The 24,073-nt window shown below is 39.2% G+C and overlaps 1 long non-coding RNA gene across 4 annotated transcripts; it reads right to left on the minus strand.

Annotated features, from left to right (window-relative positions):
* Positions 1-1,751: 1,751 nt before the first annotated feature.
* On the minus strand, positions 1,752-23,653 carry LOC121975927. Of its 4 annotated transcripts, none has more exons than XR_006110487.1 (3): positions 22,967-23,569; positions 21,333-21,448; positions 1,752-1,962 (listed from the first exon to the last, which is right to left on the minus strand). It is a non-coding gene; the product is annotated as an uncharacterized LOC121975927 (long non-coding RNA). The 4 variants fall into 4 exon arrangements; XR_006110485.1 differs by lacking the exons at positions 1,752-1,962; positions 21,333-21,448 and adding an exon at positions 22,533-22,829 and having other exon boundaries at positions 22,967-23,036; positions 23,167-23,550; XR_006110484.1 differs by lacking the exons at positions 1,752-1,962; positions 21,333-21,448 and adding an exon at positions 22,533-22,829 and having other exon boundaries at positions 22,967-23,653.
* Between the last annotated feature and the right edge of the window lie 420 nt (positions 23,654-24,073).

Genomic DNA, 24,073 nt, shown 5'->3' on the forward strand with positions numbered 1-24,073 from the left:
AAATTTCCCACAAGTAGCACACTTGATAACTAGGTCGCTACAGATGGTCCTCCTTGGGTCACCCCGACGGCCTTGGAGTTCCCTTCCGCTAGAGCCGTGGCCTTGCTGCTTTGAGTGTGAGGGTTTCTGGCCTGACTCGAGGAGACCCGTCACCGCTTATGCTGCTCGTAATGCTCGTGGTCAAGGCACCGCCACTAACTCCTCCGTGGTTTGTGGCCTATGTATGCCACCACCCACGTTCACTGCTATCTCCGGCCTCAGCATCTTGAGCATCAACCGGATTCGCTCCTTCTCCATGCTGACTAGCTCGGGCATAGACGAGCCAACCTGTTGAATTTCTTCACGCTTCCTCAACGTAAAGGTTGCCTCGACGAAATTCAGGAACTCGTCGAGTGGCGGTTCAGGACCCAGATGTGAAAGAACTCCTCAAGAATTCTCTCAAGTCACCCATGACATCCGGGTTCACTAGGTGCTTGCTCGATTCTTTCCCACCACACGCAGGCCTCCGTCAGTGTAAGGAGGCACACTTCACCTTCTCGTGTTCGGGCCAATCTCAACGTGTTCTCCAGTGTTTTGAACCAGCTTGTGCATCCCATGGTTCACTAGTGCCCGAGAAGTTCTCCGCTTGACTCACGCCACTAGATCGATAGGCTTCCTTTCTTGGCTCACCGGCTGACCGCCGGTGCCGTGCATCAGGCCGGCGCTAGGGTCGAATGCTGGTGGAACCTCTAAGACTACTAGTGTTGGTTCCGGTGACTGTGGGGTATTCTGCCGATTAGCCTTTAAGGTGGCTATTTCTGTCGCTCACCTAGTCAGAATCGAGCCACTAATGTCAGAAGCCTGGAGGAGGCACCGAACCGCCCGCCTTTGGGCTCGTGAGCTAGTGCCCTTCTAGCTGGGCGTCTTCGTGCCATTTCTAAAGACATAGAGAACATAACATAACTAATGTAGTCACAGTTATATAACTACTGATATCATGTTTAAAAACTATCACATACTAACAAGCAGTAGACATATAAACATGAACTGTAATAACAAAACAAGGAGCATAAATTAAGTAGAGGTATTCTTACTTGGAAGCTGCAGGTTCAATGCTGATGTGTGTGTAGGAAGTATGGAATTTTGCTCTGATACCACTCTGTAACGATCCACCTTCTGGGTACTGGCTGTAAGGTCGGTCGCTACAATTATGTTAAACTATACTGTGCGGAAAGCTGGGCTAATTAAAATTTTAGTCTACTAATGACGGATCCAACTGCTAAGAAAGGTCTAAAGACCTTCTTTGCTGGTGTACATATGCTAAGGAGGGGAAACTGAACATCCCAACTGGGCTAGGGACTAGAAACTAAACTTCCCAACTAACTACAGACCTGCCGATCGATCCGCAGATCGATCGAAGCTATGGGGCATTCGGTTCCCAACTGGATCGGTCGGGCAGACCGATCCAGGTGTGGCTGGATCGGTCGGCCAACCGATCCAGGCACCCGAAACCCCTGGAACGCTACTGTATCGTGCTGGATCGGTCGACTGACCGATCCAGGAGGATACAGTAGCATACTGTATCTGTCTGGATCGGTCGGCTGACCGATCCAGAAGCCTGGCATACTACTAGATCGGTCAGCAAACTGATCCAGCGTCTGATTTCCTGATTACGAAATCAGATATGCTGATTTCGACACTTTGACGTGCCAAAACCACCTGCAACAACTCTAAACCAATGCAAATCATACTAATATAAACTCACTAATATTCTAAACCTGGCATACTACATAGTGCATGGTTTACTATTTCATGACACTTTACAAATCAAAAACTGAATAATAAAACTGAAAACGCTAAGTGCTAATACTGAAGTAAAACTGTTTAGATCCCAAAGGTCTTTGTTCCGACTCCTGCCCACACACATCCTGATAGCATTGCCCTCCAGCCTACGCTACTGGTCCACTTTTCCTTTACCTTTATCTGCAGTATAAGAAAAAGTAGTATCTATAAGCTAAAAAGCTTAGTAAAAAATCATCTACCTCACAAAAACATGCATACGATGCAGATATGTTTTAAAAACATGCTGTTGGAAAGTACGTGCTGATCATGGCATGACATGACATTTATTCATATGAACAGAAACTGAGCATGACAATCATACTTGCAAAAATAGAGCTGAGCATGAAAACTGAAACCGAATACAAATCATGGAACTGAACTACGCTGATCATGATCTGTACTAAACTAACTGAGCTGGTACTGAAACTAAGCTGAACTCACATAACTGATCGTGAGTTTGAAAAGCTATACATATAATAAGTGAAAATACTAAACATGCTGCTGAGGGGACTTGCTGTGCGCGCATCCCTATCTAAACCCGGGATTGCAAGTTCCGAATCTAGTAGGGTTTACTAGGTTAGCTAAACCTAGGGACGACTATGGGAGTACAGCCCAGTGGATATCTAATCCAGTACAGTGCCACTGCTGAAAGTAAAATACTGAATGCTATATACTTATTTTGCTGAATCTAGGTTATCTGAGCCTAGAACTAGGTTGTCTGAACCTAGAGGCTACTGTGGGAGCCCACCCATTGGACTGTAGTCCTACATAAGTTGAGACAAAACTAATTTGCTATTTTAAATGTTTCTAGTGCATTTAATAAGTTAATTAAACTGTCTATTACTAGGCTAGACCTTTAATCGAACACCTAGGATGCTCTAACTCTTCTCCCTATTAGGGAGACCACCTCTAGGCACCCGACAACGTCTAACCTCCTATCTGAAGAGGGAAAACGTGCCCGGCCTATCTAGAGGTGCTCAACTAAATCCCTAATTTGCGAAGAGAGTTAAACACACCCTAGATATCAATAAAAATCTACATACATCCTAACTAAAGCATAAAAACTCATACGGAAGCTATTATACTGCAGGTGAGGGGTTTCTTACCTCGTACGCTAGTTTCCTTACGGTTCTAGTCGCTAGGTTTCCGGAGAAGACGATCCTTTCGATAGTTTGCTTGCGCCAACACGTTCCTCTCGCGAAGGGGAGCGTCCTGGTGTCGGAGCCGCTGCCGGAAGATGTCTTTGGGGGCCTAGCCTTGGTGCGCCGAGAGAAAGAGGAGGAAGAGAGGTTGGCGTCGGTGAGGGCTTGGAGAAAAGTGGCATGAGGTTTTGTGAGGAGAGGGCTGCCGAACCACAAATAAACCAAAACCTACTTGAGTTTTTAATTTATATTAAGTGGGTAACTAGGCCCAACTCAAATATAAATATAAATGTTTCCCTTCTCTTTCAGCACGGCCCTGCTGGGTTCACCGGTTATTAAGGCTAACTAAAGGTTTAGCGGACCCGAGAGGTCCCGAGTTCGATTCCCGCTTAAGCCTTTTTATTCTTCTAATTATTTTTGCTACTTCCGCTACTCGGAAAATTCCGGAAAAATATCTAAAAATTCCAGAAAAATCATGGAATAATTCTAATGCAAGTTTGAGAATTTTCGGGCGCTACAGGCTGATCGGATGCTTGGCGAGAAGTCCAGCTAGGTCGACGGGCTGACCGGATAGCTGGCAAGAAGTCCAAGCGGGTCGACGGGCTGACCTGACGCTTGGCGAGAAGTCCAGCTAGGTCGACGGACTGACTGGATAGCTGGCAAGAAGTTCAGACAGGTCGAAGGGCTGACCGGACGTCTGGCAGGTGTGTAAAGGTAAGTCACTGGAAGGGAGTGACTGTGAGAACGCATTCCCGGGAAGGGAATATTAGACGTCGATCCGGCTTAGATCCATTTCGGATATCTAAGTCGAGATTGTGACTAGATTCCGGTCTTGAAAAGACGGAATCTAAGTCATAATCTTCTTTGATTAAAGTATAAACTGTGATAACATCTTATTTTGCAGGATATACATATTGTTTGCCTCCGACTAACTCTTTCTTGCAAATAAAGGAGCTTCTGGAGAAAAAGTGGTCCGGGCGCCCAGGAGGCAATTTCTATCCCTGGCGTGCATCGACACGTGGAGCTCGTTGGTTGGGCGGGCTACGTCGCACCAGGGCGCCCGGAAGGGATCCAGGCGGAGCTCAAAAACAACTGAAAAAAAGAGATCTTCTACTGCTTGCTCTGCTGCTCTGCGCTCCTACAACGCTAACGAAGCTCCGACAACACACATTTCTCTTTTCGATTCATTCCGTTGTTGGTATTGCTGTCATTTTTCATTAGCTTTTTCTGTACTTAGTTTGTAATAAAATTCAAATTGCTAGTGATTGCCCACCGAAAGCGGTCAACGACCGCGGGCCTTGGAGTAGGAGTCGACACAGGCTCCGAACCAAGTAAAATTAGTTTGTGTCAGCATTGTTTTTTTTTATTTCCGCTGCGTCTATACTCGAACGAATTTTTACATTCGATATTCACCCCCCCCTCTATCGAACGTCTACGATCCAACAAGTGGTATCAAAGCAGGTACCGCTCTGATTTGGCGCAACCACCAATCAGACAAGGGGGTGAAATTTTCTTTTATTTTTTTTCTCTTTTTTTTCTTCTTTCGCTTTCAGTCTTACGTTTAATTCCAAACTGATACTATTATCTTTTTGGAAAGTTTTCTCGTTGCAATTAAATCTAACTTGGTGCAACACCAATTCAGTTCCTTTATTATCTTTTACTTCTTCCCGCACTGCTAATCCAAGACCAAGTCTTGGGAATTTGCCTGTCTATTTGTTTGATTGTGTGCAGGGATTAAAATGTCTCAACTTGAAGGCTTCAGCACAGTACGACCGCCCCTTTTCAACGGGGACGATTTCCCGTACTGGAAGAAACGAATACAAGTGTATCTCAAGACGGACTTCGACCAGTGGATGAGCATCACCAGACCCTACAAAATACCAGTAGACAGTTCCGGGAATCTACTGGATCCAGAAGATTGGACATTAGACCTATAAAAGAAGGCATCAACAGAGAATAAGGCAATCAACACCCTACAGTGCGGATTGACTAGAGAAGAACTAAACCGGGTCGAACCACATAAGAACGCCAAAGAGCTGTGGGACAAACTGATCGAGTTGCACGAAGGAACCAGCGATGCTAAGGTAACAAAAAGGGACTTACTCTTAAATAAAATATTTAATATAAAAATGCAGGAAGGGGAAACTTCAAGTCAGCTGCACGCGAGGATCAAGGACATCCTCAACGGGCTCCACGCAATAGGCCACCAAATGGAGAACTGAGACTTAATAAGGTATGCACTGAATGCGTTTTCACGTAATAGTTTGTAGGCATCTATTGTGGATGCCTACAAAATTTCTAAAAACTTATCTAAACTGAAATTAGACGAGTTGTTTTGTGAATTAGAACTACACGAACAAACTAACGTTGGGGCCGAGAAGGATGTAGCTTTGTTTGCAGGTTCCTCCAAGGAGAAGATAAAGAACAAGTCTGAATCTGAAGACGACTCTGATCAGAACTCTGAAGATGAAGAGCACTTGATGAATTTGGTAAAAAAAATGTTCACCAGGAGGAAAAGGAGCTTTAGCAAAAAGGACCTACAGAGGATCAATTCACCAACCGACCCGAGGAGAGTGACATGCTTTGGATGCAACAAAAAGGGCTACTACAAGAACGAGTGTCCAAAATTGAAAAACGAGAAACCAAGGACGCCCAAAAAGAAGGCCCTTAAAGCAACGTGGGACGACACTTCCTCGGATGAATCGGAAGCCGAAGAACAGAAGAACAAGAGTTACCTCGCGCTGATGGCCCGTGAAGAAGAATCGGAGGAAGACTCGGAAGACGGGTCCGAATCAGAATCGAGCCACGAGTCCGTACTCATTTCCAAAGGTTCCGAAGAGGTATTCCTAAACTTAAACCGGAAATTTTTTTAAATTATTTCTTGCTTAAACAATAAATTAGTTAAAATAGAAAAAGAAAATGAGTTGCTCTTTGAAGAAAATCAAAATCTCAAGGAACAAATAAAAAATTCAAATCCAACTCAAAATCTAACACTTGAGGAGGAGAATTCATCTCTAAAATTAGAAATTAATAATTTAAAAGAAATGTTATAAAAATTCACAACAAGATCCAAAAATTTAGATTTAATATTAAATAATCAAAAAGCAATTTATAATAAAACCGGACTTGACTATAAGTCAAGCTCAAATAAAACATTCAAGTCATTAATAACCCAACACAAACCAACAAAACAAGCTTGGGTTCCGAAAGCGTGTTTAATTACGCAAGTAGGACTTAATCAATACTACATACCTAAAGAAAAAATAATTTATATAAACTCGAACAAATCAAGTCAAAGACCAAAATACAAACCTAAACCAAAAAATTTAAAATCTAAACATAGAAAAACTCAACAAAATGTAAACTATCACCAAGTAAAATATAATTACAAAAGAAATAGACATAAACCAAGAACAAAATTAAATTAAATGACCATTAATTCAGGGGGAGGCTCCAGAATAGCTGGCACCTCCAAAACTAACCTACCCGGCAGGGTAACCCTAACCAACCTACCCGACAGGGTAATTAGGATTAGTTAAAAAGAGTTCAAGTTTAACTTGAAAAATGATACTGGTGAAATATTGGATGATAGTACATTAGGGAAGCTTAGTCTATGCATGTCTAGGAAGATATGACTTCGACCTAGTGCATTTGGCTAAGTGGAACTGACCGAAGCTACCCTTTATGAATCCTAACCAGTTAGACCAAGGTTTTGTACTAAGTCCAGTGGATAGGACTATTTGGAAAACCTCGAAGGCATGGTTACTTTAATGATGTTCGAGTGACTCACCATAGCCCAGAAGTTTATCCAGAGAACGCCTATTTGTTGAATCCAAAGTTAAACCTGAATCTAACGCAAGTTAAAAACAAACCCTAAAACTGAGTCTAATTCATCTCACAAAATTATAGGATTTCTTGATTGAAAATATAGATCGGGTGAGATGACTAAGGACATTAAAATTAAATTTAAAATTAAATTAAAATTAAAGTAAAATTAAATTAAAATATTAAAAATTAAAACTTAAATTTTTTAAACTTAAAAATTAAAAAATTAAAACTTAAAGTTTTTTTTAACTTAAAAATTTAATTTAAAAATTAAAACTTACTTTTTAACTTAAAACTTATTTTAAAACTTAATTTATTTAAAAATTTAGTTTTTTTTTGTCCAATAGTTAGACTAACCCCAATTCCTACCTATTGTAGGAAACTAAGTGGATTTTGGATAGTGGTTGCTCCAAACATATGACTGGAGATCACACAAAATTCACTCAACTCACCTACAAAAACCTAGGAACTGTTGCCTTTGGGAACAACGGCAAACTCAAGGTACTTGGTATAGGTAACATCAAACTAAAAATTGACTTTATCATTACAAATGTTTTATTTGTTGAAAATTTCAAGTATAATCTTTTGAGTATCAGTCAACTGTGTGATACTAGGTATAAGGTTAGGTTTTTATCTACAGAATGCTTAATCAAACACCTAGACAACCCTAACATAAGCCTAAAAGGGTTTAGGAAAGACAACATCTATGCGATTAACTTAACCACTTCTTCAATTAAGTGTTATTTAACACAAAAAGAAGAAACATGGTTATGGCATAGAAGAATGTCACATACAAACTTCAGAAATATAAGCAGACTAAATGGACTAGTTAGAGGACTACCAAAATTACCTAACCTTGACTCAACCATATGTAATGCTTGTCAACAAGGTAAGCAAATAAAATCTACCCACAAACCAACTAATGAATCGCAAACCAACTCAATCTTAGAACTGTTACATTTAGACTTATTTGACTCCCATGGAGTCAAATCAATAAATGGAAGTCTATACTGTCTAGTTATAATAGATGTCTATTCTAGATTCACTTGGGTAAAATTTTTAAAAAATAAGGATGAAACTTTTGAAATTTTTACAAACTTTTGTAAACAAGTTGAAAATGAAAAGGACCTTAAAATTAAAAGAATTAGAAGTGATAATGGGGGAGAATTTAAAAATCATAACTTTAACAAATTCTGTCTTGAAAATGGCTACCATTACGAATTTTTGTGTCCTAAAACCCCCCCCCCCCCCCAACAAAATGGGATTGTAGAAAGAAAAAATAGAACATTGCTTGAGGCCTCTAGAACGATGTTAAATGAATACAAATTACCTAAATATTTTTGGGCAGAAGCTGTTAGTACAGCTTGCTATGTACAAAATAGAACAACACTAAACAAAACCCATAACAAAACATTTTTTGAAGTTTATTACAATAAACAACCTAATATAAAATACTTTAGAGTGTTTGGGTGCCCAACTTTTATCTTAAACATAAGAGAACATTTAGGAAAATTCACCTCCAAGGTTGAAAATGGAATTTTCTTAGGATACTCCCTAAATAGTAGAGGCTACAGGGTTTACAATAAGGTTACCTTAAGAATTGAAGAAACCATTAATGTGAAATTTGAAGAATCCAAACAAAACCTAGAACAAACACAACATCAATCAAGTGAATTTATTCGAGAAAACAATAATTCTGAAGGAACCAACCAAATCCTAAGTCATGAAGAAGAAGAACAACCTCAGGAAAGTCAACCCCCTAGAACAATAAGAGTCAATCCAAATCACCCAACTGATCAAATAATTGGTGACCCAGATCTTAGGGTTCAAACTAGATCCTCCTTAAGAAATCTAAGTCAAATATCCTTAATCTCAGAAATTGAACCCAAAACCATAGCTGAATCACTACTTGACCCAGACTGGGTCATAGCTATGCAAGAAGAATTAGCTCAATTTGAGCGTAATGAAGTTTGGGACCTGGTACCACCACCCAAGAATAAGAAAATAATAGAAACAAAATGGGTATTTAGAAACAAACTAAGTGAAACTGATGAAATTACTAGAAATAAGGACAAGCTAGTTGCTAAGGGGTTCAGTCAAGTGGAAGGACTTGACTATGATGAAACATATGCCCCAGTAGCTAGACTAGAGTCCATTAGGATGTTACTAAGTTATGCAGCACACAAAGGGTTTAGACTATACCAAATGGATGTTAAGTCAGCATTCCTAAATGGACTAATAAAAGAAGAAGTCTACGTAGGACAACCACCTGGGTTTGAGAGTCTAGAACACCCTGATTATGTCTATAAATTGAAGAAAGCCTTATATGGACTTAAGCAAGCACCTAGGGCTTGGTATGAAAGACTAACGTCTTACCTAATCTCTAAAGGATTTAACCAAGGACAAATTGACCCAACATTATTTGTCAAATTAATAAAAGAAGATATTTTTATAGCACAAATTTATGTAGATGACATAATCTTTGGTTCAAAAAATTCAGAATTCTTAGATGAATTTACAAGCTTAATGGAACACGAGTTTGAAATGAGTTTGGTAGGCAAATTAACCTATTTTTTATTATTACAAATCAAACAGACAAATGAAGGTAACTACATTTATCAACAAAAGTATACTAAGGAATTACTTAAAAAATTTGGAATGAAAAACACCAAAAAAATAAAAACACCTATGGCAGTAAACACAATCCTAGATGATGATCCCAATGGAAAACCAGTTGACCTAAAACATTATAGGAGTGTCATAGGTAGCCTACTATACCTAACTGCAAGTCGACCGGATATCTTGTTTGCAGTCAGTATATGTGCCAGATACCAAACCTGTGCTAAAGAATCTTATTTGACTCAAGCCAAAAGAATCTTTAGATACCTTAAAGGAACAACAAATGTAGGTATTTGGTATCCTAGGACAAATAATTTTGAATTAATAGGGTATTCTGACTCAGATTATGCTGGATGCAAATTAGACCGCAAAAGTACAAGTGGCGGATGTCAATTATTGGGTCCATCACTTGTCAGCTGGTTTAGTAGAAAACAACATTGTGTTGCCCTATCTACAACTGAGTCAGAATATATAGCAATAGGAGAGTGTGTTGCACAATTATTATGGATGATGCACACCCTAAAAGATTTCAACTTGAATCTCACAAATGTCAAAGTCTTAATTGATAACATTAGCTCAATTAACCTAACAAAAAATCCAGTGCATCATTCCAGAACTAAACATATTGAAATTATGCATCACTTTATCAGGGATCATGTTACTAAAGGGGACATTGAACTCAAATACATTGAGTCCAAATCCAATTTAGCTGACATATTCACAAAACCACTCCCTGAAAGTGAATTTAGCAATCTACGTAGAAAATTAGGAATGTGCTTAATAGACTAGGACTTTTTCAAAATTCAAAACTGTTTTTAAATAAAAATAATTATTTTAAAATTCTAGGTTAAATTTGTTTTCATTTGTCTTAAAACCTTCCAACTTTTAAAATTTCAAAATAACTTTAGCCTTAGACTAGAAAAATTCCCTTAGAAATCATGTACCCCCAGGACTAGTATTTGAGCATCTCACCAACACCCTAGGATTACCTTGCTTGTGATTGACAAACATAGAAAGGGGTGAGATGTATAGGCCGATTGTTTGGACTTAAGATGCTTATATCAGTGCATCGACATAGGTCTGGGCGTTAAATACAAAACATACATTGATCAAGCTAAGTTACTCAGTTAAGTCAACCACTAACTGATTACAACGAACTTAACTTGACTAACCAAGTAAAAGCTGCTATCTTCTGATAGTCAGTAAGTACCTAATTAGTTAGATAACTACTTTAGATGTCTGGTGTAGGGGGAGGATTAAATCAACACTTAACACCAACAATTATTTTCTTCACCTTAAACATAATATTTTTTCTAATGTTTTTTCAGTATTCAAATTGGTCTTTGGTTTCAAATTTAAAATTTTTACAAACTTAGTAAGTCTTGAAAAGAAAAGTTTTTCAAACTTAGTTTTTGAAATCTTATTTTTCAAATATTTTCTTAAAACTAGCTTTTATTAAATTCTTCAATTAGATTTTATAAACTCAGATTTTTTTTCAAACTTAGTTTCAATCAGTTTTGAAAAGTAAATATCTTTTAAAACTCAGTTTTGAAATTTGAAAAATGTTGTTTGGAAAATTTAACTTTGAAAACTTAGCCTTAAGATTTTGATTGTCAAAACTTATGTTTGAAAAATACTTCAAAATTGAAACATATTTCGAAAATTCACCTTGATCCTAAAATTTGAAACTTATACTTATATTAGAAAATTAGCTTTTCAAATTTTTGATTTGAAAATCCTCTATGAATTTGCAAAGTCATTTTTGAAAATTAACTTTTGTAAAAATAAATCTTTAAATGCTTTATATTTAGCCACTTTTTTAAAACTTAGCTATTTTCCAAAAGACTGTTTTACATGCTTTAGCTACCTTAAAAACAAATCTTCGAAAGTTCAAACTCCCCCAAGTTAACTTGGCATCGTTTCCTACATATTTTTTTTATGTATTCTGTATTTTTGAATGTTTAAAATATATCCTTGTTTGATGAATGCCAAAGGGGGAGGGATAGGGGTTAAGTTAGAAAAACAAAATAAAATTTAAAACTAACTTAAACCTCATGCTAGAACAAAATGCTTAATTTGCTAGAACAAAATGCTTAATTTTTTCGTATATTTTTACTAACTTAATCAGGTTGTCATTCCATCAAAAAGGAGGAGATTGTTGGTGCGGTTAGCACTAACGGTCTAACTCAGATTTTGATGAATGACAAATCGGGTTGAGTTAGGTTTGTCGTGATCTAACACTCTGACCGAGTGTGTAGACGAAGTCCAGACAGGTCGACGGGCTGACCGGATGTCTGGCAGGAAGTCCAAGCGGGTCGACGGGCTGACCGGACGCTTGGCGAGAAGTCCAGCTAGGTCGACGGGCTGACCAGATAGCTGGCAAGAAGTCCAAGCAGGTCGACGGGCTGACCGGACGCTTGGCGAGAAGTCCAGACGGGTCGAAGGGCTGACCGGACGTCTGGCAGGAGAGTAAAGGTAAGTCACTGGAAGGGAGTGACTGTAAAGACGCGTTCCCGGGAAGGGAACATTAGGCGTCGATCCGACTTAGATCCATTTCGGATATCTAAGTCGAGATCGTGACTAGATTCCAGTCTCGGAAAGACGGAATCTAAGTCATAATCTTCTTTGATTAAAGTATAAATTGTGCTAACATCTTATTTTGCAAGATATACATATTGTTTGCCTCGGACTAACTCTTTCTTGCAGATAAAGGAGCTTCTGGAGAATAAGTGGTACGGGCGCCCGGAAGGGATCCAGGCGCCCGGGAGGCAATTTCTATCCCTGGCAATTTCTATCGTTGGTTGGGCGGGCTACGTCACACTAGGGCGCCGGAAGGGATCCAGGCGTCCCAAGCATCCTATAAAAGGAGGGTCAGAGGGGAGCTTCAAAAACAACTGAAAAAAAAGAGATCTTCTACTGCTTGCTCTGCTGCTCTGCGCTCCTACGACGCTAACGAAGCTCCGACAACACACGTTTCTCTTTTCGATTCATTCCGTTGTCGGCATTGCTGTCATTTTTCATTAGCTTTTTTTGTACTTAGTTTGTAATAAAATTTGAATTGCTAGTGATTGTCCACCGAAAGCGGTCAACGATCGCGGACCTTGGAGTAGGAGTCGACACAGGCTCCGAACCAAGTAAAATTGGTTTGTGTTAGCATTATTTGTTTTTATTTCCGCTGCGCCTATACTCGAACGAATTTTTACATTCGATATTCACCCCCCCCTCTATCGAACGTCTACGATCCAACATTTACAACCTTTGCCAAGATCACACTTGGACTTTCCAATTGCCTGACTCCTCACCAGGACTTTCTCCTTTGCCAAGATCACACTTGGACTTTCCAACTGCCTGGCTCCTCACCAGGACTTTCCCGTTGCCTGGCATCCTCACCAGAACTTTCTCCTGCCTAGCTCCTCACTAGGACTTTTCAAATGCCTAACATCCAGTTAAGACTTTCCCATTCAAGTTTCCTGTCAACCTTGACCTACTTGACTTTTATTCTCATCAAGCTGGTCAACCCTTTGACCATCTCCATTACCGGACAATTGCTCCAGCAATCTCCTTATATTGTCAAACATCAAAACTCAAATCCCGACTCAAGCTTGACTCAACTCAAACTTAGTCAAACCGGTCAAATTTGACCTAGGGAAATTACCCCAACAATCTCCCCCTTTTTGATGTTTGACAATACCTCTAAGTTAGGCTAAATCCTATAGCCTTAACCTCTTCTTTATCACAAGGCTAAATCCCATAGCCTTAATCTCTTCTTTATACCAAGGCTAAATCTCATAGCCTTAACATCTTCTTTATCACAGGGCTAAATCTCATAGCCTTAATCTCTTCTTTATACCAAGGCTAAATCTCATAGCCTTAACCTCTTCTTTATCACAAGGCTAAATCCCATAGCCTTAACCTATTCTTTATCACAAGGCTAAATCTCATAGCTTTAACCCTTTCATGACAAGGCATGAATGAAGGTTTCCTTCATTCTCTCCCTTTCCTAGAGGGAAAACTCTCTCTACTTGGGATGAAGGCCTAACTTAACATTCCATTCTCCCCCTTTATCACACATCAAAAACTGAAACCAAACTCTTCTCCATAAGAGTTAACTCTATGTTGTTTACAACCTCATATGTTGTTAACAACCCCACAATGAAGCATGCAAGCTAGAGCTCCCCCTTTAGCTCTACTTCACTTCAAGATGCTCATCCTAGAGCATGCATCAACTTCCCAATTATACTCTCATTCATTGTATTTAATGCTCCCCCTTGAGCAGTAATCTTCTTCTCAATGCTCATCCAAGAGCATTTTTCACTTTACCAATGAAGGTCTGATCCCCTTCATTAACCCAATGCTCCCCCTTGAGTAGTAACCTACTCCACAATGCTCAGCCAAGAGCATTTATCATCCTAGCAATGAAAATAACCAATCTTCCATTGTTCCCCAATACTCGACCCTGAGTATTATCCATCACGAAGATTTAACCCCCTTCCAAGGTCCTTGAAAGTAAATTTTCATGCATTCAAGGAGTAACTCCTCCTAAAAACATGGTCAAACTTCTGTCATTGCACCAACAATGACTTGGAGTTCCTAAACAGTTAGGAAAATCAAAACTTGAAGTTTTGAGGTTCAAAATTCAATAATGAAACTAAACTCCAACCTAAACTTCACCTAAGTTTACCTTAACAACTCCATACTTGCTTTCATCATGAAAACTCCCCCTAAATGTATACAAATGTATTCCAAAGGATTTGGAATGATTATTGGGACTTGAAGTGACTTGAAGTGCAGAAATCAGGCTTTTCCAGCCATAATCAGACTTCCCAATCGATTGAAGTTGGGACTCAATCGATTGAAATCACTTCAATCGATCCATGGATCGATTTCGCAAGCTTCTGCCCGCAGAAATTCCCTCTGAATCGATCGGCTGATCGATCCAATCTAGGTCAATCAATCAACTGATTGATTCACTAACCTTCTGTTCGCGGGAATGGACTTCCTAATCGATCGACTGATCGATTGAACCCATCCCAATCGATCAACTGATCGATTGGGTTTCTGATTTCCTGAAATTCAATTTCAGAGAAATTCAGAAACTTCCCAAAAATTCTACAAAATTTTAAAAATCATAAAAATTCATGTAGACTTTATTTAGGGTATACTTTTTCAAGGAAAAATAGTTTTCTATGAAAATACTTCCTATTTTCAAAGATGGATATAAACTTGAGAACATGTAAAAACTTTAGTGTTTTCTTCCAAGTTTGTGCCTAATTATTCAATGATGATTACTATCAAAAGATAGTTTTCACCAAGGTTTTCAAAAAGTATTTTAAAATGAATTTTAAAACCAATATCCAACCATGTTCTTTGGGCTCAATGCACATGATTTGTACATTAGCTTTCTCAATGATTGGAAAACACATAACTATGTGTTTTGATGAAACTAAAACTCAACAAGATGCACTAAATTAACATCTTGAGTTGTGTTCACCATCCTAGCATCTCACTTGTATCTAATGTGTACTAAAACACATACAAGTCACCTTATGGTTCTTTGTGAAATGTATATTTGGTTTTGCCCTAAACTAAGGGATCATGCATATTTATCTAGGCATTATGAAATTTATGATCATCCACCTAAGATGTCATTTGGTATAATCCCACTTGTTGGGATATTTACCATTCTTAATAAATGTCTTTTGTCCTTAATTACAAGGAAATTAACATAATGATGATGTTCCATGGCATACATCAAAATAAGTAATTTTCAAAAGAAAAACATGCTATAGCTACATGATGTATGTATGACATGACATGATATTTTTTATGTTTTTCATAATAAAAATGAATGCAACACATGATGTTATGACATATAATAGGCAATAAATCATGATATTTTAGCATAAATAAAATATACCTAGATAATCTATCTAAGTATCCTTAATTTTAGCTAAGCCTTTAAATTCTAATCCTAGATTGCCTATATCTTAAAGAAATGCCAAAACCCAACTTGACATTTCTTTTACCCTTTTTCAAGTGTACCAACTTACATTAAATGTGATTCCTCAAAGTTTGGCACAACTTACTCTTCCAAGGACTAATTAATTTTATTAAAGTTTAAATTATCCCTTAGCCCATTAAGAGAACACCAAAATCTTAACTTAGTATCTCTTATGGTTTTCCTTTAAGTGTGCCAATTTTAACCTAATTTCAAATCCTCAAAACTTGACACTTTTTTGCTCTTCAAGGCTTAATCACATTTGATTAAAGCATGAGTTTTCTCTTAATTCCTTAAGAAAGTATCAAAATTCTAACTTAATTTTTCTTATACTTTTCTTAAGTGTGTCAATTTAGATTAAGTTCAACTCTTCAAATTTTGGCACATATATAACTCTTTCAAAGAGTAACCCTACAATCCTTTTAATTTTCAAAGGTTAACAATAACCTTGAAAATTCTCTCAAAGTATCAACTTTAACAAGGTTGGGTTAACTACCCTTCAAATTGGAGTTGACACTCTCTAAACCCATCTAGGGTGTAGTGAATATGCTCCTAGGAACCCAAAACCTATTGGTGCTCCTTGGATACTCTAGGTACTCACTCGGTATAACTTCCCTAAATACCTTCCTAAGAACCTTTCTAAGCTTCTTAGAGACCTTGGTCACTTCTACTAGGTCACTCCTAGGGATAACTTCCTTGTAACCTTCTTTGTGGCTTTATTTGGCCTTTTTGGAGCCTTAGTCACCTTTACTAGATCAACTTTAGGGATGACTGATAACCATGATTTCATTGCATTATTTTGATTCATATATGCATGGTTTGATGTTGATTTTATAGGTTTAAATTATGGTTACATCATATTTTGTGCATTGTATCTATTTTGGACCTAATTGTAAATTATTGTATTTTTGTGTTATTTGATGCTAATATTTGATTCTTATTTTGTAGGCATCAAAGGATCTTAAATTTGGATCTATTTGGACCGAAATTGGGCTTGAATCACAGTTCAAACAAGAAGATCAATCTTTGGAGCATTATGGGCCGTTCATCAAGAATAGGAGAGATCTGGACCATCCGTTGAAGATCTGGCCGATCCAACCTAATGGGGAGTAGATATGAGCCATTGATGAAGATCCAGAAGTTTTGATCCAGACCTGAGTTCATCTAGCCATTGATCCAGCCCGAAACATTTTGGACCGTTCATTGAAGACTGGGCGGATCTTGGCCATCCAGTGATGATCTGATCGATCCGACCTACGGTAGGGTAGATCCAGACCCTAGATCAACATCAGTACCTTTGGATCAGATTTTGGATGACTTTTCACTGTTGATTTAGCCCAGAATCATCTCAGCCGTCCGATCAGATCCAGATCTGATTTAAATAGAAGCTACAGTGCCGTCGTCGAGTCCTCCACACACTGTTCGCGTCCCGCGGCGATTCTTCCGGATTTCGGCCCGTTTCTCTTCTCTGATCATTCTCCCGAGCTTCAACCTCGGTGAAGGACGTCCCAGCAGCTTCATCCCGATTCTCTGGAACCGATTTGGGTGTTCCCTCCGGCGCAATCTCCATTTCTTCGATACCTCTTTTCACCTCATATTTGGAGGTGTTCTTCCAAATCTGAGCTCCAATTCCCATCAGAAACGCTAGGCGGTGGTCCTCCGGCGTTGTTGAGCTTCATCCGACCACAATTCGCAATCCGTAGCTCCCATTCCAGATTCAGAGGTCAAGGATGGAAGATTTCCAGATTTTCAGCATTTTCTTGGGTTTAGGGTTGTTTCAGCTCGTCGGGGGTGGTCCGTCAGTGTTGTTGAACCTTCCTTGAGCTGATACGCAGCTGAGACGATCCATTAAGGTCCAAAGTTGGGTGGTTTCGACTTTGGCACTCTTGTGTGATGGCTTGAGTGTGAAACTTGTGGAATTGATTGTGAGAATGGATTGGTTTACCATTTTATTTCATTTTAGTTCTTTTTCTTACTGTTTTATAGCTTAGACAGATTTCTTTTAATGTTCGTTATATTTTTATGCAAGTAGTTAGCATTTCCTTCCTTGTTGAAGCTTAGTTTAAGTTTTATTTGTGCTTGGTTAATTGTTTAGTGTTTAAGTGCTAAATTAGGTTTACATCTTGCTTTAGATCAGATTTATTTGAGTCTCGTAATTTCATCCTTAGTTTGATGTGTGTTGATGGATTTATCACAACGTAGTGTGACAATGCGTAATGATTTGTTCATTGGCACATAGTTATGTTTCACTCTTGCTTTAGATTAATTTCTTAATTGCTGTGTTTTTCCTCTGTTAGATTTAGATTTAAAGCTTAAACCCCCAAGTCCATTTTTATATCGAAAACCCCAAAAAATAGGAATAAAAGACAATCCTAAATTACATTCTACCGTTGGTTTCTCGGATCGATCCTGGGCTCGTTACTACGACATTATTGTTTAATTAAGGGGTTCGGTGGAATATACATTTACAATTTGATTAGCGGATGTGACAGATTCGCTTTATCAATGACCTCCCTTGTAACCTTCTTTGTAACTTTGTTAGACTTCTTAGAAGTCTTAGTCACAATGGTCTTGCCAAAAGAACCTTTAGGGATTCTCTCCCTAGTATCCTTGACTTGTCCTTTACACCTAGGGTTGATCTCATAGCTATATGAAACCCTATAAAAAGAAGTCACATCCTTCTAGACTTTAGGTTTATATCCCAAACCTCTAAGTCATTGGATGACTCTTGTCTAGCTTTTCCTAGGTGATGCTCATTTTTACCCCTAAGAATACTTTCCATTCTTGCTAGGGTCCTTTCTAAGTTATCAAGTCTTGATCTCAAGACTTGGTTCTCCATCATTAAATCCATAGATTTGGATTTTTCTTGACCCTTATGAGTATTTCTATATTTTGGCATATATCTATAATCCGTAGAGTTATTGCCTAAGTTGCTATCTACCTTCCTAAACTTAGGTGTGATAGTTCTAGCATGAGGAGGAATGTATTTTCCCTTAACGCTATCATGCTTCCTACTTTCATGATAATTTGCATTAAGATGGTAAGAATTATTTCTAACATGCATTTAATCATGACTAAGAGGAATTGCACTATTAAAGTTTACCTAGGGTTTGCTCTTAAAAGCTCCCCCTTGATTTGTGTTTCCTCCTTTGACTCTAGTTGTGTTCTTCCCCTTTGGACATTGACTTCGATAATGCCCATTTTGGTTGCACAAGAAACACACAATGTGTTCCTTGCTCCTTTTTGTTGTGGGGATTGTCTCTTTGGGCTTCTCCTTGCCCTTGAGTGCTACTTGGCTCTTCTTCTTGGCCAACTTGGGACACTTGCTCTTGTAGTGCCCATGTTCCCTACACTCAAAGCAAATGATATGGTTTTTATCTTTTACAATTGAAGTTTCTATACCTTTGCTTGTAGGGATGATGCTTGATTCTCCATTTGATGTAGCTTGAATTGTGGAGGTTGCATCATCTTCTTCTTCTTCTCCTTTTGAGGATGAGGGTGCTTCCACCTCTTCAACTCTTGAGGATGTGGATACTTCCACCTCTTTCTCTCTTGAAGATGTAGAAGATCTCTCATCTTCTTCTTTCTCCTCTTCTTCCTTCTTCTCCTCGAATGTTGATCTTATGTCAACATTGGATTGGTCCTTCTCTTCTTGGACCAATGAGTCCTCCTTGGGCTCCTCTACTCCTTGGAATTATGATGGGTCTTCATGATAGGAAATGATCTTTTTCCAAAGATCACATGCACTTGTGCATTCACCTACACTCAAAAGGATATTAGAAGGTAATAAATTTAACAAGGTTTTTGTTACCTCCTTATTCGCCTCCGCTTGTTCCCGTTGCTCCTCGCTCCAATGTCGAGATCGGAGGTGCTTCCCTTTTTTGTCCGTTGGAGCTTCAAATGGGTCTTCCAAGACCATCCATTGGTTCCAATCCATTTGGAACCAAGTCTCCAATTGGTTCCTCCAAAAATTGAAGTCCTCTTTGTCGTATGGAGGTGGAATCCGGATATCCCATCCGAGCGGTCCTTCGGACTCCATCTTTTTCTTCCTATAGCTTCTTGCTCTCTTGACGTTTAGTCCATAGACGAGCGACCTCACTCTGATACCAATTGTTGGAACCGATGTGCCCGCTAGAGGGGGGGTGAATAGCGTTTCGTCGTGCTTGCGTCGGTTTGCTTCGTCTCGTTGTTGTGCAGCAGAATACTCGAAGACAAACACTCACAATGCTAACACCTAGGGTTTACTTGGTCTCCACCTCAAGAAGAGGTGACTAATCCAAGGATCCACACATGACACGCTCCTCCACTATGAACAACTCCTTCTCGGTCCCAGCTGGAGGCGGAGAAGCCTCGTACAGATCCGCACACAGCAACACAACTCACACAAGAAGAAAATACAAGATATAACTACAATACACTCTTCTTCTTGCTTACTTGCTGCTTGTTGTTGCCTCTTGAACCTTGAGAGAACACTCTCAAGAGCCTTCAAGAACTGGCAGTGAAAGACGGAGAAGCTCGCTAAAGATCACCGAAAAATCGCAGGAGAAATCGCAAAAGATCTGGCGAAGAAAACGCTCCGCTCAAGCTTTAAACAGTGCTCCCAATCGATCGAATTGATCCCCAATCGATTGCCACATCAGCACCGCTCCATCGTAGCCATCCATCACCTGCATCCTGTGCAACGGTCACTTCCCAATCGATCGACCGATCGATTGGGACTGCCTGAATCGATCGGGCGATCGATTCAGCACCTTTCCGTGCTCTCGCGTCCGCGTGAGAGCTTTTGCTACCCAATCGATCAACCGATCGATTAGCAGCTCCCAATCGATCGCCGATCGATTGGGAAAGCCTCTGTGCTCGATATTCCACATCCCAATCGATTGACCGATCGACTAGGCCTTCCCACAATCGTAGCACACTCCAATCGATCGACTGATCGATTGGACCCTGGTTCAATCGATCGCCCGATCAATTGACTAGCCTGGACTTGACTCAAACTCAAGTCCAAAATCTCTAACCCAACTCCTGGTCAACTGTGACCTGTTGGGTCTCCATGCCTAGCATTTGGCCATACTCGACCAACCTCGAACTAGACTTCTAGCCTCCTCCATCAGCCTTGCGTCCCTCGGATATCTCCCATCCTTCGCGCCTTACCTTCAGGAGCTTCATTCGGCCTCATACTAGTTTTCGAATTATACCACCACACTCGACCAACCTCGAACTAGCTTTCTAGCCACCTCCATCAGCCTTGCGTCTCTCGGATATCTTCTCATCCTTCACGCCTTGCCTTCAAGAGCTTCCTTCGGCCTCATCCTAGTTATCGAGTTCTCTTTCCCAAGTCACACTAGGACTTACCTTGCCAAGACCACATGCTTAGACTTACAACCTTTGCCAAGATCACACTTGGACTTTCCACTTGCTTGGCTCCTCACCAGGACTTTCTCCTTTGCCAAGATCACACTTGGACTTTTCAATTGTCTGGCTCCTCAACAGGACTTTCTCCTTTGCCAAGATCACACTTGGACTTTCCAACTGCCTAGCTCCTCACCAGGACTTTCCCATTGCCTGACATCCTCACCAGGACTTTCTCCTGCCTAGCTCCTCACTAGGACTTTCCAAATACCTAACATCCAATTAGGACTTTCCCAGTCAAGTCTCCTGTCAACCTTGACCTACTTGACTTGTATTCTCATCAACCTAGTCAACCCTTTGATTATCTCCATAACCGGATGATTGCTCCAGCAGTCTCCTTATATTGTCAAACATCAAAACTCAAATCCCGACTCAAGCTTGACTCAACTCAAGCTGTCAAATTGGCCAAACTTGACCTAGGGAAATTGCCCCAATAAGCATCTCAAGTACGAAATTAACAGAAGGAAACAATAAACCCTCCGAGCATCTCCCTATACAAATGAAGAAGATCTCACAAGGAAATAAGTCTGCTATGCACTCCTAAGACATCCAAACAATGTCATGCGTCCATCTCGCCTCCTCGTCTACTCCGTCCGCATGCCTTCCGTCATATACTGGGAGATGTCCTTACCTGTAACGTAGGCATCATAAGTCTACGGACCCAGCAAGTACAATTTGATATAAATAATATGGCATTCATAAAGTAGTAGGAGCAATAACTAGTAGGCAAAGAACATAAACTCAATTACAAAACAAAAATGGAAATACGATATGTAAAAGAGTCTATATAGCTAATAAGGGTAGATATGTCACAAATTCGGAAACCACTATTTGAGCCAGTCAATCAGTCTCATGACTCTAGAGGGTACCTCCTAGAGAATATGTAGTAATATAGCCGAAGCTAACATAAATTACAGTATCAGTCATAAATTACAGTATCAGTCATGTTTGGAAGGGCCCTCCCCGATGCTCATCCCGGGGCACCCAATCCATACTGTCACCACATTTGCTCATACCCATCCAATTAGCCACATAAAAAAAACATAATCTATCCATATTATATTGTAAACATTTGATCATACATAATCATTCCATTTATCCTATAAACAATATTCCAACCTTAAAAGAACACCACAGAAACATACATCCAGGAAAGAGAGCAATAAGAAATGGAAATTCAACACCTAGCATATATCAACACTTGAAAGGAAACAACCAAAAATATGTTGCTACCTTGTTACTATCTAAAGGAGAAGAATTTAACACCTATAGCAGTTTTCAAACTAAGAGAAACCACTTCGAATTCCCATCACAAGGTGCAAAACCACAGAATTCATGCTTCATTCTATAGATCTAACTACCAAGAAAATCATGTCCAACTCGAAAGAATCCCAAACATCATTGATTCAATTTCAAATAAAACTCACTAACCAAAGCGGACCAAATCCCAAATCTGATAAAAATAAGTAGAGCATCATTGTTTCGACCACGATCCAAAATCAAATCCGTCCAAAAATTTGATAGCATTATGAAGAACCAAGAACATTCTCGGAATCGATCGAAAGTCTACTAAATCTATCCTCACAATCCACAACAAACTGATGAAACAGAAACAACATCGAAGTTGCACCCACGAAAGATCCACAGCTAATCGAGGAAGCAAAACAACGTTAAGATAAACCCACACTTTCCAAATCAATCCTGCAACTCCAAGGTTAACAACAAGGAACCAATAACATCTTCAAAACAACATCAAATTGGGTCCACATATTCCAATCTAACCAGCATTTCAAAAGCAACAGAAGGAACAAAAATGTGATTCACCAAGGTTTAGACCACCAACATCTAGTTGAAACATTCGGAAGTAATAGAAGCAAGCAAATCATCTCAAGCTATCAAGGAGAAGAACCCGACTTGTAAATCAGAATCCACATCTTAATGAACTGGTCACGTAACCTTACTCCAAATCCTACGATGTTGCAATTGCGATCCAAAAGAACACTGCGAGGAACCTAAACAGACAGAGAATTACAAAACATCCACCATCCACCAAGTTCATCAGTATTCCCATGAGCAAAAACAAATCGGAACCCGAAAGAAACCCAAGAAGAGGCAGGAACCTTAAGGGAAAATGAATTGCGACACATACCCTACATTGAAAAGAAGACAAGTACATCACCTCCTTCCAAACACCGAATCCAATCATCGACCCCCAAATCCTATGCAGAAAACCAAAGAAAAACCACAAGGCGAAGCAAGATCGTCACATAAACATTAATTCGCAAACCATTCAATCAATCGAACCTCGTAGGTAAGCATTTCAACATCTCCTAGATTCCTCTCCCTTACCTCACGGATCTCACATTATCACGGGGATATGAACTTGCCTTTCCCTTCCTCGTGCCTCCTATGGAACCCTTACGAAATGCTACAGCACTGACTGCTATCCCCGTCCGATCGTGTCACCCTCTGCGGAAGTTGGTTGTGATCTGTGGCACGTGACCGAAGCTCAATACGCAGGGTGGAAGCTTCATCGGAGTAGCAGAGGTGGAGAGATAGTAACGCGGCGGCGATTTCAGGAGGCTATGAGGAGAATCGGTGAACACTAGGTTTTATACCTAGGTTGTTTAGTATTGACTTAGGGTAATTAAAGTTAATCAACTCCTAATTTAATTGGGCATTAACCTTGACCTCCCTCATGGTTATTAGTTCTATCCCTTTAAAATATGTCGTACAAGTTCATTTAAAATCTTAGAAAATTCATAAAAAATTTAGTAAATAAATTCATTTATTAACGCTCATGAGACCTTACTTTATTATTATTATTTTTAATTAAAATTTTTAATTAACGCTTGGGAGACCTATAATCTTATCATAAAATTATTGTATAAAGATTTCAAATTATAATTGTAAAATAATTATTTTGTGACGTTTTATAATTATTAGATTTTATATTTTTTTACTTTATTAATCATATTAGTGTTTACAAAGATCATAACTTAGCTATGATGATCATCAATAGGCTCACATAAGGTTTCATTGTCCATGTGCAGTAACCATTTCTTATACTATGCAAATGATTTGGTAAATGTTATTCCTCATAAAATGAATCTTTTTATTTTCTTTGAAAATCATGGTTGAGCAGCCGTGAAATTGAAATTGTGGCTTAGTTGGTTATGAAATGGGAGCTAGGTGACCACAAACTTAGCCTTGAGTTTAAGGGTAGTTCCATGAGGTAGATCAAAATTTAAATTCT

The sequence above is a fragment of the Zingiber officinale genome, chromosome 4B, assembly GCF_018446385.1.
Source record: "Zingiber officinale cultivar Zhangliang chromosome 4B, Zo_v1.1, whole genome shotgun sequence".
NCBI lineage: Eukaryota > Viridiplantae > Streptophyta > Magnoliopsida > Zingiberales > Zingiberaceae > Zingiber > Zingiber officinale.